This window comes from Dipodomys merriami, unplaced genomic scaffold (genome assembly GCF_024711535.1).
Source record: "Dipodomys merriami isolate MVZ:Mamm:240054 unplaced genomic scaffold, mDipMer1.0.p SCAF_711, whole genome shotgun sequence".
Classification (NCBI taxonomy): Eukaryota; Metazoa; Chordata; class Mammalia; order Rodentia; family Heteromyidae; genus Dipodomys; species Dipodomys merriami.
This window is the reverse complement of record NW_027206304.1, coordinates 190,996-197,392: the sequence shown is the minus strand read 5'-3', so window position 1 is coordinate 197,392 and position 6,397 is coordinate 190,996. Positions and strand designations below refer to the sequence as shown.

Genomic DNA, 6,397 nt, shown 5'->3' with positions numbered 1-6,397 from the left:
ATTACAGGAATGAGCCACCAGCGCCCGGCAACACCAATACTTACTGTAAAAATTCATGAATTCTGTGGAATTCTGCAAAGTGAATTGCCTGCATTGGATGTCAAAATGTATTCAACAGTTTTTGTATACATGTATAATGATTTCTGCAGAGTTTGTGATTTTTTAATCAGAAATAATTTTAATGTATCTGTTGAAATGAGTAGTACAGAAACTAAAGTATTTCTGGTGCTTGTTTGAAAAAGAATATTTTAAAATATTCTATATTCTATGTTTGTATAATGTTCATAATTTATTTTATTCTTTCCTAGATATACTTTGACTTCTATATTATTTTATAATATAGAGGTTCATTAATGTGTCCTTTCAGATTGTATTCCATATAGAAAGTTGTAGATTCCTTTTTTGCCTAGGTCCTAATATTAACTTTCTTTGGGATAAAATGAAAATTTTGTCTAATTTCAAATGTTTTGTAAAGTTTATGCTATGTAAACGCCTTTCTGAGGTGAAGATTTAATACACTAATGCCAAACTAAATTTAATTAAAAGGAATTACGTTTGTTGTTACACTTGTTATTTTGTAATCAACTTTTTAATAACTGTTTTTCATTTCTTGCATCTGAAGAATGAAAAATATGGAATACTTCACAAATTTCCATATCATCCTTGTGCAATTGCCATGTTAATCTCTGTAGTGTAATTTGGGAATACGTGCTGCTGAAGCATGTAGTATCTTCTAAATTTAAGTAGTTAATGATGCAATCTTTATACAGGCTTATATCCATGGGTGCCTACTTGGAACAAGGAATCCTTATTGTTGCTAACAATGCTATTATTTCCCTAAAATTCTGTGAATAGGGAAAAAATTATATGTTCAATTGATTGCTCACATTTGCAATTTTTTTTGTCAATGACAATTTTTTTTCATTTGGAATTTGATCATACTTTCAATAATTTATAGCTAGTCCAAAGGTGATGGCTTTTTCAAGTACTTGTTGATCCAACTGACTTAGGTTTGTGGAGCTAATGGATTCAAAGTAAGCCTTGCTTAAGAGCTACTTCTAACATTCTGCAGCTGACATTTTCCCAAATGAGGTCTTACTGGCACAAATGTCTACCTGACCCTTTACTCTTCTCCCATGTAGGAACAGACCAATCAGAATATCTTACAATGACAGCATAGATTGTTTTACTTGAACAAAATTAATCTTAGTTACAAGGATCATAGAGAGATGAACAGTTCAGTCAGAACTGTTAAGACTAGAAGGTATTTTATCAAAATATAATTGTTTATTATAGCTAACATTTCAAAATTAGCTAAAGCCAAGAAGGTGAAAAACTGATCATATGCATGATTACTTAATGTCCTGGCCTGTCTACCATCCAACCAGGCAGGAACTTACACTACTGCATTTCTATCACCAAATATTTTCATAGTTGCAGGAGAAGTCCAGATGTTTCTTCTAATTATTAGGCCTTAAATTGGTAATGTTTTAATCACAGTGTTTTCTCTTGCCTCCAGGCTGTAAATCTACAAATGGTAAAGGTTTAGGTCCAACTCTATCAAACACTGAGGTAGAGATAATGAAATAATACTTTAAAACAGAGTTGCCTTTGATACTGTAACCACAACAGAACAATGCAAAACATGTGTCTTTTTCTTATATTATATATAGTTATATATTTTATATTTATATGTGCTGATTTTATATTTCACACAGTGAAACTTACTAGAATTAGTTGATAATTCACAAATAAATTAATATTTATTTGCTCCAATAAATAGAATTGGAATATAAATAATTAGGTTTAAAATGTGCATTAGAATATAAAAAGTATCAGCGCAATATCTTTGGTATAAACTTGTGATACATTCTAACTGTTCTTGGTCTTCTGAATTCACCTGGTAAAAAAAACAATGTTGTTTTCCGCTAATCTAAAAGGGATTTTACTCTGCTTCTCTGTTTATTGTTTTAACTCGCTGGTCCCAAACTGTTTCTCTCCATATTTCTGAAGCATTCCTACTAATTATGCCCAAATTTTGCTGATAAGATGTCTAACAAATATTGTTCTTCTGTATGACACAATGATTCCTAGGATCCCAGGTCCCAGTTACCGGCATCATCAGATAACAGAGGCAAGACTTCTCACCAAGGTCCATGCAACATGCCAACACAAAGTAATTGAAGATCCATCTTAATTTCTAATTTCCTATATTTCAGGGCCCCAATTCCTTAAGATGCAGGAATTAGCAGTAAGAAATTGTGAAATGCACGGCAACTTAAAATGAAAGATGAGATCACAAAATTTGAGAGTATGTACAACAATTCAAACATTCAACTTACAGTTGACCAGCCCATATGAGTGAACAAGTTCACAAAATATCTTAAGATTATTTTTAGTACCCCTCCCCTATGATTAATGAAAGATTTTAGTCCTGCATAAGTGAGCCAAGAAGTAGTTCCTGGAAGGATAGATCCATAATTGGTCTACCAAGGCCCAGAAAAATTTACTTAGAGTTCAAATGTAATTCAGAAAAACATTGAGAAGATCCTTAGTGCTTCAAAACATTGGGACTTCAGTACAACATGTTTCAGTGGTATAAAAATGTCACTCTCAAACCAATGATAATCTACATTTAATCTTCTGAAAGTTATACCTTTTCAAATAAACTTTTAAAATCACATTCGCCAAAATAACATTTGACAACTAGATGATACTTAGTGACATTACAAGTTTTTCAAGTGTATTGAGCAAGTTACAATACAGTTGAATTATTTACCCAGCACTAATGCCAAACACGTTCAACTATTCATTAAACTGTAGAAATAGTACCACCCACAATTTGTGTTTTTCAGTAGGGGCCTTCCAGAAATGTGTTAAATAGATCAGCCTCCCAAATTTCAAACCCAAATATTAGCTAATAAAGTAAATGTCATCATTTAATAAGGTACATTTTAAAAAGTCACAAGTAGTTGTCTTATCATATGTAATAATATGTTTTCCCTATCTGTCTAACATAGGAAGAAATATGACTTAAGTCTTGAATATGGGTACTCATCAGAGATATGAAAAACATAAAATGTCTTCTATTTCTATCATATTGCTGTATAGGAATAAATTTTAGTTTTCTTCTTTTTCCAGAACTTATAGGTAGTAGAAAATATTATCCCATAAAAAGTAAAACAATCACACCATTGTACAAAGCCATTTATAAACACTGGTAGTTAGGAATACATTCTATGCCAATTTTTTTACTTTCTTTTTGACTAAAGATTAATCTTCCAAATGGATGAGAATAAAATCATGTTTAGGTGCTTCATGTCTCCTGTCTTGCAAATTTGAATGAACAATGGAAATATAAGCTGACATCAGTTCAAGCATATGCAGTATGGAAACTCCATGAAATGTACATAAACCTTTCAAAGTATTAATAGACAATGTAACAGGATGACTATCAGGAAGTTGAAAAGAGAAAGGAATTATAGTAAAGACATAGAATGAATGAAAAATGAACAAGGGGCAAGTACGGCTAGAATACTCAATGTATACATATGATAAAGGAAGTGGTAAATCTGAAATAATTCTTGGAGAAGGGGTTGGTTGAGAATGATGGAAGGAGTGACTCTGATCCAAGAGCATTGGACAATTAGATGGATATATTTAATTGTAACACTTGCACAACCTTTGGCAATTCAATTAAAAAGCACAACAAAAAACAAAAAACACACAAAAATCACAACCAACCTGAAATCTCTAGAAAGTATGAATACGCCCTCCCCAAATTTTAAGCAGTTAATGAAGGAAAGGTCATCTTGGGAAAAGCAAACAAAACTGTACAAAGAGAGAAGTTTGGGATAGGGGAGAATTTTGAACAGATTTAAATAGATTGTCTAAGGTTATAAATCACCTACATCTGCTGCAAATATTATATTTCTTCTACGAGTTCTCTGTCTGAACTGGATAATCCAGTCGTGAGATACACTTGATAGCTTGTGAAGACAGAATGGAAGAAACAAGATCAAGAACCCATTACTCCACTGGAGAGAAAACAATCCTCTATGTTTTCTGTAATCTCTCTTCATTACTCTTTCTTAATACTTTTAAGTCAATTGATTTTGAATTATATTTTTCCTTCTTTCTTCTGACAAAGTATTTGGTCAAAGTAATTCCTTAAGTATTATTTGCCATTTTCTTCTTTCATGCTGTTTAATTGGCCAAGCGAGTCTATTAAACTTCCCTCTTGCATTTGGTTGCCATGAAACAACATCTATGTCAATGAGAAGAAATCTAATGTAAAGGTTTGTCTCCAGCAAACAGTCCAAGAAGCTGTGATCACAAATATTTGGCTGTATTTTTTCTTTTACCTTGAAAGTCTTCTTGTATCTAAAGTGCCCACAAAATAAGTACTCCATCACTTTTTGGTTCAATCAATTCTAACCTAAAAAATATATTTTGCAAAGGAGATGGTTAGAGGAAACTGAAAAATACTGCACTTTTATCTTCTATCTTAAAACTCTCCTTAGATACCATATCAGGAACAATGAAGTTATTCTATGCAAAATTATTTCAATAGATTATTTTTCTCTTGGTCTTGCATTTGTTCACCAAGATGTATGGAGGAGAGGAGTGTTAAATCACCTATACCTAGGAAGACAGTGTCTGTTACAAAAGGACAATGCTTCTATGTCCTGCTTCTACGTCCTCCTCTTAGCTCTTGCCTGATTTCCAATTAATCACAGCATTTTGGCTTCAAGTCTAGTGAAGCTGAAAGACTATATGGGCTCCACCACTATTACATCTTCATGATTTCTCTTTTAAAACTCTTTAAGTTGCCTCATTTGGATGTTGAATTTATTTTCATATCTTCATTCAATCTGTTCTGCATTGTAGTGAGGCAAATAGGCTCTGTAAAATCACTTTTGGTAGTAAAATTATTAACACAATTTAGGGCTGGAAAGTTGGCTCTTTGGTAGAGCGTTTGCCTTGAATGCCTGAGGCCCTGGGTTGGATTCCTCAGCACCATATAAGAAAAAAGAAAAAAGACGGAAGTGGTGCTGTGGCTCAAGTGGTAGAGCGCTAGCCTTGACCTGAAGAGCTGAGGGACAGCGCCCTGGCCCAGAGTTCAGGCACCACGACCGGACCTCCAAAAAAATATTAACGCAATTTATATAAAAAGTCTGGCTTCCCTTCACTGCTGAAGCCAATACGCTTAGCGAGGCTTTTTAAGAACTATGTTTTCTTACCTTTTCCATTTGCTCAATTCTTTTCTGAACCCAAAACTTTTTGGCTTATGTAATAAGAGAAGTCTTCATTATCTCATGTTATTAAGGATATTATTTTTTGTGAGCTACTTAGAAATGTGAAATCATTGGTTTGAAGTATCCAATCAGATTTTTTCTGTGTTTCACTGCTTTACATGCAAAGACATTGTGGAAAGTGTTACAAAGAGAAATGGGTAATTCCAACACCTTCTTTCATTGTGGAGGGTACTTTCTCCCTAAATATTTTGACTCCAAATATCTTTTTCAGAGAATTACTGTTTGGTAATTAAAGGTAAATTCACAAATTTTGATGTCTTATTTTATAAGAATTTGAATTTAAATTCCAGTATATCCTTGTTTCAAACAGTAAGAATATATTTCCTGGGTAAGGATAATTCCAAGGGAACCTATAGGATTTACAGCAACGTTTCTGAGGTTTGTTTGTTTTGTGCGAAAATGAGCATCTTCACCCACATTGCTTCCTCTCTACTAAATCTTCGTGAATTTCTTTGCATGAAAGTTTATTCTCCCAGGCAATTTTAAATTTTCTTAATGGCTAAGTTGTTAAAAACTTTGAGCAACTCAAATTTACATGTCAAACTTTAAAACCCTTGAAATTCCTTTATCAGAACTGCGAATTCACCAATCCTAATTCCACGTTTACCATCAAAAAGTTAACATGCTGTTTTCATGATATGGTGTTCATGCAGCTATTCTTTTCCAGTGGCTTTGTACTGCGTATACATAACCATATAAGCGGATGCTAAGCAAAATGAATTCCAAGATATGGAACCAGAATTTTTCAATTGTGGTTGTTGTTTTTGATGAACTATGTGATTTGTTTTCTCTGGGTTTTTCCCCTATTGTTCATTCCTGCTGTATTTGATTTTGTATAGTGTATGCATTTACCTTAAATTGGGCAGGGAAGAGGAAACGCAAAATGGTGAGACAAAGGACAAAGGGAAAACCAATGCAATAGCAACACTCACAGGACAATATATTGGAAATGTACTTTACAGCTTGTGAGGGGTTAAGGAAAACTGTGAGAAAAATGAGGGGGGTAACAAGTTTGAAATGTTTTGTATTCACTACCTTACAATTACTGTAACCTCACTGTACATCAATATGATAATAAA

General features: G+C 33.1%; 1 pseudogene; it reads right to left on the bottom strand.

The window, feature by feature from the left end:
* Positions 1-626: 626 nt before the first annotated feature.
* On the bottom strand, positions 627-723 carry LOC138818110 (U6 spliceosomal RNA; annotated as a pseudogene).
* Positions 724-6,397: the final 5,674 nt, after the last annotated feature.